The sequence below is a fragment of the Hylaeus anthracinus genome, unplaced genomic scaffold (genome assembly GCF_026225885.1).
Source record: "Hylaeus anthracinus isolate JK02 unplaced genomic scaffold, UHH_iyHylAnth1.0_haploid 3, whole genome shotgun sequence".
NCBI lineage: Eukaryota > Metazoa > Arthropoda > Insecta > Hymenoptera > Colletidae > Hylaeus > Hylaeus anthracinus.
The window spans coordinates 15551889-15565368 of NW_026535284.1; the positions used below are offsets into that span (position 1 = coordinate 15551889).

Consider the following 13480-nt stretch of genomic DNA (forward strand, 5'->3'; position numbering starts at 1 on the left):
GTTTGGATCGCGTGAACCCTCGATCGATGCGTAGATAGAATGACAAGGTAGAAAGTGTAAGAATGTTATTTCTCTCGACTCGTTAGCGGTGGTGCCGTCGTTAATCGCGGAGCGCTGATGACGGCAAGTACGGTTTCGGGAATTAGCGGGGATAATTTTGTGACATAACGACAGGGAGTGTATCGCGGTAATTCTGTCTCTATCCCTAATTAGTGTTATTGTCAGTACCGGAAAATCTTTCGCGGACCTACAATTAAGTCGTAAACGAAAGTGAAATACGTGTCGCTTGCTGGCATCCTTAATAACGGTACGCAAGTACCGTACCTGGACGCCTAGTCATCGAATTTTACCCTTTCGTCTCTCCTTGCGCCTTTACGACCCGATCAAGGGATTCCGGGGTAATCGCGGTGGATGTACCAGTTCGGAAGGTTTGGAATTGTAATACGCGAAAACACGGAGTCGGTTAGATCGGCTAGAAAGGTTAGATCGAGAAATGCGTAACGTTTGAAGCGCGGCTCCTTTTTACTAGAATAACGAAACGGATGAGTTTGGTTGGCAGACGGGAGCACATTTTCATAACCAAGGTTGATGTAACGCATAAAATAAGTGAAAGTACATTGTACAGAATGTGCAACGGAGCGGATGCGGAAATAATAATACGTACACGTGTTCTAGGTAGCTATTAGAAACGAAGCTACGGATTGTAAAATGGTTAAAGTCACCAACCGTACGATTAATTTCGATATTCGAGAATCCGGCTCGCTCGTCGCGTCGCGTAAACGCGTCTAATTGTAAAACTGAGGGAGATCGTCGGTTTCATTCGCGTTGCATAACGTCGCGTACGCAATTGTCGCAACGGAATTGGATTCGATAGTCAACAACTTATGCGACCAAGGGTGTGTTTCGCGTATTTTATAAGCCGCGGCCGATCGATACGGCCCACGGCCGTGTTTATTATTAATCGTAGCTGATAATTAATATTTGTCAAAGGGACTGTCCGACGGTCCGTATCCCGGTATCGTAATGAATATTCCGTTCATTAGCGAGTCGAGGATTAGTTGCCGATTGCAGATTAATGCGTTTAGTTCGCAACGAAGGCAAAGGTGCTGTCAGTAAGCTGTTCCTCTTTCCTGTCTCCTTTCCTTTCCTTTTCTCTACAGGGTGTCCCCACGAGTGCAAAGGGTTAATACACACCTCTCGAGTGCAAAGGGTTAATGATATAAAAAAAATTTCGTTTACGCCATAACACAGAGTCCATTGTATCCTGCGATTTACACGTAAACAAATTTTTCGTGTCATCGATAGTTATCGAAGTATGCGTCTGTGACACTTTAGCGTGGACACCCCTGTTGTACGAATCGCTTGCTCTCGGATCGCGAATATTCCGATACCCGGCCACTTGTATCTCGTTCCCTTGTTTTTGCGTCTACGGACGTTCGCGCGTCCGCGTCGGCGTCGGCGTCGATTCTATTAAATCGCGTCGAGTAGCTTTCATCGTTTCGCCGGAAGTATAACGTAATTATAGAAAGTCTGGTAACAGGCCGGATAATCTGCCGATTCTTTGAACGTTCATTTCTTTGGGAAAAGAAAGTATCTCCACCCTTACGAAATTGAACTGTTTACCGTGGTATCGTTCGGACCCTAAACGAGTAACCTGTTAGACTCTCGAGGAAGCGGGAACGTTTTATCATCGATTACGCGTCGCCGCTGAAATAGTCGAAACGTAAACATTCGCAAAGGGAGACGAAATTCCCGTGGTAGCTAGGACCGGAAGGGGTACGAAAGACCTGATTTGCGAACCGTTTCGTTATGTAGAACATTTCATTCGTAATTCCAGAAGTTTGCCGTTGCCAAGTTGGCAACTAAGAGCCGATCAATAAACTCAGATTATTCTGGCTGGCTTCGTTCCCTGCGTATATGCACAGGCCTCCGGTAAAGTTCGTATACATGCATACTTTAGGAATTCATGCAACGCCGGCGGTTTTACATTCTTCGCGAACCTGAGCGCGATGTACTTACCGGTTTTTACAGATTGCTGTTTTCCTCGTCACCGTGGACTTGTCGGAAATGACGCACGAGCTTCGACGCTACCTACAACAGGAAACAGGAAAAGATTCGAGTTACATATTTCATGGTTAACGAACGATTCGTTTTCCGTCTATTTTCCATCGGTTATGGACGTTTCCCATCGTTTCTTTTAAGGAACGGAGACAAAGTATAACGAAGGTTTTAAAACCCTTTCACTCCGACTTCTTCCTGTATTCTATTCGTTTCGCTTTTACAGTCGGTACAAGAAGTACGGCGATCAATTTAAAATGAAATTAATAGGAAAAGAAGTAAGAGGTTAACGTTAAAAATAATAAACTTTAATTCACGCGAATTCTACTCGGAACGATATGTAGGACATGTTGGCACGTTGGTACGGATACGGGAATCTTGACTGTATCGTACATTTTATATCGTGCTATGTATCAAAGGCTGCAGACGAATAAGAAGAGACAACGTGCCTTTCCGTATCCGCGAAAGCATGATTTTGCATAAACATCCGCGGTTAGAAAACACCAGAAAAGAAACAATTTCAAACGCAACTTTGTACACTGCATACGACGCGTAGATGTTTCATCCGTACGAACCCTTTGCGGTCGTACGCCTGCCTTCCGCGACCGATGCAATATTAACGTTCCGATCGTGTGTCTGGTCTCAGCCACCAAAACAAATAAACCGTCCCGATCGTATTTCCATGCAAGTCGATACGCTTCGTAGTTATGTACAATTCTTAACGCTTCGCCAACCGGTAGCGGTCGGACGTGTAATTCTCGCGCTTGACTCTTTCATCGGGCGGTGTGCACCACCGGTGGCTCACGCTCGCGCGTTCGTCAGACGGCGTGTACCGACGCGCCGCCCCGTGGTGTAATTCATCCTTAATTCAATGTAAATTTTTTTACGTATAACTAGTCCGTGTTTAATCTCTCAAAAAATTCCCATGTTTTGTACAATTTAAAATTGGTTTACTACTTTTCCTTCGTGTCGTGTCATTCTTCGTAAACAAAATCGGATTGATACGAAGCATACTTCAAGTGATGTTTGATTTTTCAGAATCGAAATTAAACGATTTTTACAATCGTCGAATTTTGAGAGCGGCGCGAGTCCGTTTCGTATACGTACGCAAGTATACGTCAGTTTAGTAAAACGCGCCTAAAACAAATTTACGTAATCGAATTGAATTTTTTAATTAACAGATGCGTCCTTCAATCTTCTCGAAACAGAAGGAAACGGACTTGCGGACGCTTTCAAAATAAACGATCCGAGTAGTTTTACACCCAGAGCTGTCGTTTATAAAAACACCCCGTTGTTGAAATTTGCTTTTGTGAGGAAATAATGTTTTCCTGGTATCCGATCGAAAGGTCGATTCTCTTGTCGCATCCCGTATCGTATATCGATCGAAAAGTCGAAAAAAGTTGAAAAATATGGTTGGCGTAATCACGTTCCGTGACGTAGACGGAAAAGAAACACGGAACGAAACAAAACGAGCCGCGCGTAACTCTATATGGAAAATGACCCGTGTGCTGGTCAAACTCGCAAACTCGAAATTCGTGAGAAGGGGCGCGGGGGGGGGGGAGGAGGCACGAGGGGTGTCGTATATTCAAATTATGGGGTGACCCTTCTCGAAAACTTGACGACGGGGGGTGAAGGGTGGAAACTCGGATGGGGAGGGGAACGGGAGAGGAAGGGGAGAAATTACGGCGTGTAAGCCAGCCGGCTTGCTTCTCTAAAATCAATAGGGTCGCTTCGAACTCGCGTACACTATCCCGCTCGGTCTGCGAAACTCGTTTTGAAAATTCTAGCCCGCCGAAGCCGTCGAATTTTACTCGAAAGCGAAGACAAACGCGCGGTAAACGGAGATAACGAGGAGACGATGGGTAGATACCATTCGTTTACCCTTTTGGAAATTTTTGAATCCCGCGCGCTATCGTTTCGTCCAGGAGTGTACGTCCTAGAAGGTCTAAGCGTCCATGTAAACATGACGAGCACGAAGGCAGAGTAGGAGAGAGAGAGAGAGAGAGAGAGAGGGTGGGGCGGGAGAGGAGGCCAAAGATCGACAGCTCGAAAGAAACGAGGATCTTGATCTCTCGGACCGGTCGCGGTCGTGCGACGCAACTCCGACGTCCGAACTAAAGTCTCGTCCTAACGACCAACGCGTACCATCCGATTTTTCGATTCTTCGAGTTGCGACATTTTTCGGGTCCTTGGTCCACTTTTTGTTCAATCTTTGACTGGGAAGGGCGTACACGCACGCTCTCGAGACATCGGATCGGAGAAATGTTTGTACGTATTCGTAAAAAATTTCATCGATTTTAGTTAAAGATGATTTAGTTAAAATGGGATTATATTATGATTTTTCCTGATAAAACGACTCGTGATCAAGGGTTCTTCTACCATGCGAGTACTCTTGTCTAGAATCCGTCGATATCTTTGATTTTCGATCGCACGCAGTCGGTACAAACACTCTTATCGCGCGCGTTCGCGTCAGGCCCGAAGCGTGAGATTTCCCCGATCCAGATGCGTTCGAAGTTGCACGTGCAAGATACGAAGACAATGGACGGAACACGATGGAAATCGCGGAAACGTAATGTCGGGGCTACGCGACTCGACTCGAATATATTAAAATATAAAAATGGGCATGCGTGTGCGCGTCGAGGCGAGAGGAGTCGTGAAACTTGACGATTTACTAACATATCAGGGCCATCTAACTGTTTCGTAGAACCATTCTGCCTACTTTTCTTTCGACGCTCGCGAGGTGCTCAACTCAAAGCTGTAAGCTGCACGATTTCCGAATAGAAGCTTGCATGCGACGCAGAAAGCTCGCTGATGCAAAGTCTCGACGCTTAACCGACCAGTGGACGAGGGAGAATTTTCCTCGAAGGGATAAACAATTTCAGCGAAGAAACTAGACAGAATGAAACGAATCCGAGATGACTTCCCCTCCAGTGTCGGAATTCATATCGTCGAACGTGTTTCCCTTGTTCGTCGGGCTGAACGATAATCTAAAGCAACGGCGATATCGCTCACGACGCGAACGCTTTTGTCATTAAAACTGTAAACTAGAAACTGGTTTTCGCATAAAACCTCCGATCTCATGGAAGAAGAACACGTCCGATCGTCGAGCGACAAGCGCGAGAAAGGACGAAGCTCGATAATTGCCAGTCGCCGTAGTTCGTCAACGAGACGGCAGAAAACGTCGCGAGTCTCGTAAAAGCAAACGGAAAATCCGTTACGTAGAAAAATTAAACGATGCAACGCGCACATGAAGTTCCGCGGTACGGATCGGGCCTCGTCATTCCGTTATTTTCGTATATTTCACGTTCTAACAATTAACGAACGAGCCTCGACAACGTGACATTAATTTTCTTCCTTTTGTTCAGCAAGATGTCCCGTTCTCGCGGTTAGCAAATCGATCGTCGACTGGTTGATCGGCGCTATTATCTCGGCCGACGAAAACAGGTGCGAACCAAGTTAAATCGGAAAGCATAGGAGCGGAAGGCTAAGAGAAAACAAGATCTCGATCTCTTAACCGGTCGTGCGATTGAAAATGGGGCTCGCGTGTGTACGTGTGCGCCAGACGCGAGACGGTCGAAGGAGCTCGCAGCCCACGGGCCACGGACCAGCATCAGGGCCGGATAACTGTTAGCTGGAACCTCCCTCCGTACCAAGGAAACTCCGTTCTACTTTTTTTCTTGCCCCCTCTTTTCCAACGATTGCGGTGGATCGCAAGCGGTGCTCAGTCTCCGCGACAAACACGCTCCGTCACGCGACTCCGCGGATCTTCGAATTAACTCTTTGCGAATCGAATGCCTCTTCCGAGGGGGCATCTCGAGTTCGGCGAAACTTTCTTACCGATTACTAGACCGCGGATCTTTGTGCGTTTATAAGAAATTTGAATGCGCAGGAACCTACTAAATGCAAACAATACGCAGAAATATAAAAGAGATCGAAAGTAAAGTTCGCGTTATAATATTTTTGCAGAATAAAATAAATTCCTAGGTTGAAGTTTTATAGGTACGTTTACGAGGATTTTATTTTGCGTAAGGATCCGCGGTCCGGTGATTACACGGGATAAACTTCAGGGAGCGTGAAATTTGCAAAAGTGTATCGTACGAAAGTGTAAATTGTAAAAGAAGTTATGAATTTAAACAAAAAAATTAAATAAGAGTTTCTATTTTTCAAATAGCTATAGCCGAAAATTGACCAAATTAGACGGTTTTTTTTTTTTTCAAAATGACACTTAATTTTGTTTCTTCTATTTCCGTCTAGAAAACTTTGATTTTGTCCCCATTCTACGACGCGAGTCGCACCACGAGCCGAATTTTTCTTTTATCCGTTTCTTTTTTTTTTTAATCGAAAATAACTATTGTTCATTTTTTCGCTATTTAACTTCAAGAGCAAAGTTAGCTCTGATAGCAATTCCTTACATTCCCGTATGTTATTCCCGTTCTTGCGAATTTTGTGGTACTTCGAAATTACTTTAACCATGTCGATTTTGTTGTTTGTTGAAATGACGCACGATTCGGCGGCAAAGCGGGAGAGCACAGTGGCGACGGTCTAACGTGACGTTGATCACGTAAGACGCATTATTAACGCTGTTGCATCATCCGCGTTCGACACCAGCGATATTTTACGGGCTGGAGCGGCAGCTTGATTCTTCAACTTTTGGAAAATCGAGGAGCGATCGCGGCTAATTGAATCACCGCGTTCTGTCGAAACTCGGACGACGTTTCGTTCCCGACGTAATTCTTCGACGTGCGCGGCTCGTAAACGATTCCATTGCTAAACTATTCACGATATCGAGCCCAGCGTAACTCGCTTCGATCTTAAATATTAACTTTCTAGAGGGACTGCTCGCTAGGCGAGCACGCGGTGTCGCGTTGTGGATAATGATGAGGAGCGATCGGGATTTGACGCCTTTGTAATAATAATTGTTCGATTTTTCGTTGGAATCCATTACGAAAAATTGATCTCGCGACTCAGCCCGTTTATATAAACCGGTGCTTCGGGGTTCGAACATTGCGTTAAAAATGAATTTCAGTCGGGGAGAAAAGCAGTGGATAAATAAGAAGACGGAAAAAGCGGACTTTCAATTTCTGGAGTGAAGAAAGTCCGGTGTCGGAGAACTGTCGATGCTAATGTACGGAATCCTCCCGAGAGGGTTAATCCATCGTAGACGACAGACGGTAGATGGTAGATCTCATCCGGAGACTTTCTCTCCGCCGAACCCGTGCTATACGCTTCGAAATAATGTCGGATAGATTGCCCGGACAAGTCTACTCTTGGAAAGTCGTCCGTTTTGTTTCGTTTCGCTCATGCAACAGCTAAACTTGCCGCTGGAGTGGCGGCCCCTTTGACGCTGGATCCGAGTTTCGAACTGCGCTCCACGGCAATTACAATCCCCTCTGTCGTTTTCCTTCGTCTACCGTGTCTACCGGTGTCTACCGTGTCTGCGTCCGAGACTCCTTAACTTGGAAAGCCTCGTTGACGATTTCCAAAGAGATATTACGGAATGGTCGTAGTATAGCGCGCGACTGTCGAGTAGGTTCGCGTTTCGATATCGATTCGTTTCGATTCGCTAACTTCGTATCGGATAACCCTCTGCCGATACACCGCGGAGACCAGATCCGATACGGACACACTGTTCTCTCAGATATTAGGATTTTCTCGAGTAGGCGTGCTACAAAAGGAGCTTTAAGATTGGCGTCTCCGCAAAGCTATCGTAGATAGTCTGAACGAAATATAAGGCACGGAGATTCGAACCCACCATCCTATTTGAAAAAGAAAAACCCATAATTTTCACATTAACCGAAAACTTGCATCGATCGTCGCGCCGACTCAACGTTGCTGTAACGCTACGAACTGTAAATTTACAGAACCCGCTCGCGATACGAATGTAAAACGCCAAAAACGAAGCCGTCCGTTACGTCGCCGTCAAATTTCCGTTGAAATTCGTACCACGTAACGCGGCGAAAGGTTCGTCGTAGCGAAACGCAACGAATGCCGAGTGCAAATCGACTGTCGAAACAGGAAGAATGAACGAAGACGCGTCAATGTGACCGTAATGCGAATTAAGATTACACCGACGTCGGCACACAGATAACGAGTGCACGTCTTTGTTGAGATGTGATCAGAGGAGCTTGGAAAAAGCATCTTCAAGTATCTTCTAAAAGGAAGACAAATTACTTTCCTTCCTTATCGTGATTTCTTTTTCCATATTGATTTCTATTAAGGGATCACGTGGATCGGCACATCACGTGGACGTAAAGCGGACGGGATAGAAACGTTTCAATCTCGGTATCGATGGTCACAACATTACAGCCACGTACAGGGAGTATAACAGAGATACGAAAGATGAAAGAAAAAGTATCGAGATAAATGATAAAGAATTAATGCAAGAGTTTGCTTTAACGTGTTTGATAGTCGCTCATTTGCCACGAAATACCGCTCTCCAGACCACTGTGCGACGGTAGACCCTCTCTAAGAGAGTATACGATGCATATCCTCGATCATCGTACGAGACGAGAGCCTCGACCGTTTCGTAGCGGCGCTTAGCAAAGGAGATATAGTCGCTAAGCAACAAGTAAGCTCGACGGTAGTAGAGATGCGCGGAGCTACTGCATCGCGGAATATACCTTTACGTCTGTGAACATACCTTTGTATGCGCTTCTATACCCGCGGACATATCCTCGAAACGTCTTTCTTTCGAAACGCGTTATGTTTACCGCTTTCCATCCGGCTCGACTTTGTCGAGATTTCGCGTTTTCGCCCTTCGCGCTCGACGACAGTTGGACTGGATTCGATCGAATTCATCCCGGTCATTGTTTTCACTCCGCGCCGATGCAGATCTCCGGTATAAATAAAAGTTGGTTAAATAATCGCATGCACCGCGCAGAAAATAGTTTGCATTGGAAAAATATGCGGGATAAAACGGACAGAAACGTTTGTTTTCTCGAACGAGCCAAGGTAAAACGTCGCTGCAAAAATAAGTCGACAGTCACGAGTGCGTGATCTTAAACGGGGAAAGAAATGGAGGAATTTTTTGCACTCGGCCCAAGAAACCGATTTTCTCTATCGACTATTGCGCGAATTCATCTCCACGACTGCCGCGGCAGCGAACAAGCGCGGCTGCACGATTTTTCCAGACGCAAACATTTTATTTTTCACATTTCTTTCGACGGAGAAAGCCATCGTGGACTCGTGTAAATTCTGGTCGTATTCAACCTTCTTTTTTTTTCCCCGAAAACGATCGACTGGGCGGAAGATCTGTAGCGTTTATTACACGCGAAGAGAGGTTATGGTTTTGATCGGTAGAAACGTCGGTCGAATGATTATATGTTTTCGACAATTTTCGGGTGGCTTCGCGAGTTGTCGTACCGCAGGAGGACGTTCGAGTTTTTTTATCTTACTGTAACTTTTTATACATTTCAATTTTATTATTCTCGGGCGTCTTAATCATTCGCCACCCTCGATCGATCCCAAAATCCTACATGGAATCCTACATGAATCCACAATTCTCCATATATGTATATATATATATATATATATCGAACAAGTAACACTAGTTTACAAAATAAAAAATATACATTCAATGCCACAATTATTTTCTTGTGTGTGTTGGTTGACCTGCAAAGCTCGAAAATCGCGATGAAAAATTGTTCGGGTTCAACTTTCTGTTCGTCGATAGCTGATAGTTCGTTAGACAAAACCATGCGTTTGTTAAATAAAACGTTACAAAAAGTACGACGTCGACGAATCGATCGTTCGAGGAATTTTTCGAAACGAGTGCTCGGTCAACGTTCCAAGGATTCGTTCGATCGGCGCAGGCCTTGAAGATTCGCTGCAACGAGCCATCGTTCGAAGCAATCAATTTTTATTATTAATAATTCGCCATTCACACCCCACACGAGCCCATGACCTATTACGAACCCTTCTCATCTTTCATTTGCGTCACGTGTCTATTTTATGCAACCCACGTTCCTACAAAATCAATCTCGAGCCAATTTATTTTTAAACAAATATTTAAGCGACATCCTCCTCGGATATAAGAACACGCTTATCGGTGGAGTTTCTAGCAAATGCTATCAAATATAATTTTGTTATCGAGCGAAGAGAAAACTCGAGTTCGTTAGAAGAAAAGTGGAAAAAGCGAGCAACTTTTTCGCACCATTCCTACCGCGACCGGTGAAATAAACGTTTCTCAAATTTCGACGAAAATTTCCGTAATTGAATCGCCTTTAAACCTCGCGACTTGTCCTCGGATACACTTAAAGTCAAAGTTCAACGACCATTTTATTTCAAGCGAAGAAACTTGGATGGACGCGTCGCGTTTTGGAACTTGTGTAAATAAAATTTGTAGACTTTTTTAGGTAACGATAACGAAAGAGTAAACGGACTAAACGGAAATAATTCGACTTCGCTTCGAGACAAGCGTACTTGGAACGTGAACGGAATTGATTGGCGCTGAAATGGGTGGTTTGCCCTTCCCATGCTCTACTTCTTTCCTACCTGTTGTTATTGTTGTTGTTGGGGTTTCTGCAACGATCCGCCATGGCACGGGGTAACGAGGCCAAAGTCGTTTATATCGAAAAAAAGAAAAAAGAAAAGAAACTGGCGTCGAGCGTTAACCGCCGGATCGATTGTTGGAACACATTGTGTAACAATATAAACGGGTCGACCGGAATTATTTAACGGTATCGACCGTTCGAACTCATCGGGCTGCCATAATTGCCGCGGAAATGTTAGCGAACGGCATCGCCAGCACGAAATTCGGATTCTCTACTTTTTAAGGCATATTTACGTTACGACGCAATTAGCTCTACATTTGGCAGCGATTGGCGACTCGCGCGGGTGATTTCGAAGCGGAAAGGTGAACTTTAGATGGGCCGAACAAGTCGTCTCGCACACTTGGTCCTAAACGTCTGCGCTCGATTCTTTCGAACCCAAGTAGAGAGGCGAAAGCCGGTTCCCGTTCGCGGACACAGTGGGTTGTATTGTGTAATCGTGAGTGGTTAAAGATATGGACTGTACGACAGCTCCGATGCGTTTTTTCTTTCTTTTCGTCTAGCTTACGCGCAAGCGGAGCGTGGCTCTAAATAGAAAACTACTTTCATCGGGGTCGATACGTTCGCCGTCCGAACAACTTATAAATTAGAGAGTTGCTTTGTTTTTCGATCACAAAAATTCTTACGCGTCGCGGATAAACCAACGAAAATAACGCGGTAAATTAAAACCGTCTGATTCGGATACTTTAGGAGAAAAGAAATCGGAAATATCCATTATTGTTTGTTCCAGGATGTAAGTGTCAAACGTGTCACAAGGAGATGGCTGCGGTGGCATTGGCTCAGAGATAAACAATCGCGAGCAAACTCGCGAGTCGAAGATACGGCCAAGTGCCAAATCGAAAAACACTCGGCTGCGTCATGCGTGACAAACGATCCCAGGAGAACGCGTGCACCCAACGCGCCTCGAGTTTCGAGGTTCGTTCGTGCGAACGATCACGTGACCTCAATTGCTGGAAAAACAAATAAACACGCGGCACTCCTTGCGACGGTGCACGGATCTTCGATATACCCTCGCCCATTTATTTTATTCTTATCCCCTCGAATATATCGTTCGAACGCTTACTTTCTTTCTATCTTTTTTTTTTTTTTTTTTTTTTGTACGCTATCGTTAACTGTAATAAAAGAACGATCCCTTTACTATCGTATACTTCCTCAAAATTGCCGTTCGACAATATTACGAATAACACGTCTTATCGAGTGTAATTGATTTATTTGATATTAGTAATCATATTTACCTCGCGATTATCACGAACAGGTACTCAAACTGTTCCTCGCGTTGTTTATGTCTCACCACTCGTAACGACCTTAATTGCGCGCAGATATAATTCCGATTCGAGAAACAGAACGCGCTCCTTTCCGTTATCTTATCGGTTGCGCTCGGCGTTTCAAGAAAATTGTCGAGAAAATACAAAACAAGAGCCGATGTGTAACTATTTCTGCTGCGACTAAACACATATTTTTTTTTTTTTTTTTTTTTTTATCGTGGTAACAAATGGGAGGAAAAGAGAAGAACACGTGGTTGAATCGCGAGGGAAGGAACTGCATCTGAACGATCCGCATTTTGTTTCCCGCACGGCTCGTACTTAGTTTGCGAAAAATCGCCTTATCTCGCTCGGCAGCGCTGTTTGATCGAAAACTTGAGAGAGCACGGAACTCGCCGAGGCTGTATCTGTGATACGCCGCTTAAACAAAAATAAACCGAACTCGCCGACGCTCGTGTTTCTCTTCTGGAATTTCTAACAATTTCTTGGCCTAAAATTCGCTTCCAAATACCACTTGCATCCAGTGAATTTATTTTTGGGGTTGCGCACAGCTTTGGTTGTTTAAAAAAAAAAGAAAAAAAAAAGAAAAAAATCGAATTCTTTTTCTTTCCGCTTAAATTACTCCGGGGGACAGTTACATTTTACAACGAGGAATTATTTATTTACGAATGCTGTTACGTGTCATATACTTTTTATAAGATAAATATTAATTTTGTCACTCCTTTGAACCGAATCATCGCTACTGAAAAAACGTATCGCATCTGTTAATGGCATCATGTTAATGGTATTCCGTAAAAAATTAATCAAAGTCGGTGCTGAACCTGCCTTGCGCCGGCCCTGAGGTACTCCCTATATATACGAAAAAAAAAAAAAGATGTACATGTTGAATTGAATAACTCGCTCCTCTTCGAAGTCGGTTAAAAGTAACCGTTAACTAGAAATCGATATCGAAAGTGTAAGGATAAGTCGTAAAATACGATTAGTCGATCGAATAGACAGACGCAACGGGAAATCCGTGCGCGTTGGTTTTCTTCGTTATCTATTAGGGGAGTAATCATCGTTGGCCATCTCCGTCGGCAAACGCGACGCGGAAGAAGATCGAGGTGCCGCGAAGACGCCATTCATGATCGAGAACGAGTAAGCGTACGTATACGGGGTGATCCTTCCTTCTATATCGCGGCAAGTCGAGCGGAAATCGAGCAGAGAAATCGTATTCCCGATATCGCCCGGTAGAAGACAAATAGACTGGAAGAGCGGTTGTTTTTATCGAAGCAATCATCTTTTACAACCTGACGGGAGAAAAGAGAACGCTTTGCGAATGGTGAGCTTACCGCTTGGTTTGCGTTTTAGTCCGCTCGTGTAACGAAAAACTTGTATGTGCAAAGAACGCAACGCGCGACACGGATCGATAAACGTTCGCGCGAACGAACCGAACGAAAATCCAGCTCGCGTTCAAAAATATCCCGTCGATTGTAGAATTTTTATTTTTTTTTTCCTTCTCGTTTAACGATTCTGACACGTGGCACGCTTTCGATTTCAGTCTTTTCCTGTTTTACGTTAATAAAATTGCTTCAACGAGATATTTAGAAGAAAATACAGCGACGTCTCCAT

At 44.5% G+C, this 13480-nt stretch overlaps 1 protein-coding gene across 3 annotated transcripts in view; it reads right to left on the reverse strand.

The window, feature by feature from the left end:
- Positions 1-13480, reverse strand: part of LOC128893947 (inositol-pentakisphosphate 2-kinase) — a 51436-nt gene that overhangs the window by 24892 nt on the left and 13064 nt on the right. For all 3 annotated transcript variants that reach the window (XM_054155273.1, XM_054155274.1, XM_054155275.1), the window contains exon 2: positions 2020-2091. The gene's annotated coding sequence lies outside the window, so the exon portion shown is untranslated. The remainder of the gene's footprint in view (positions 1-2019; positions 2092-13480) is intronic.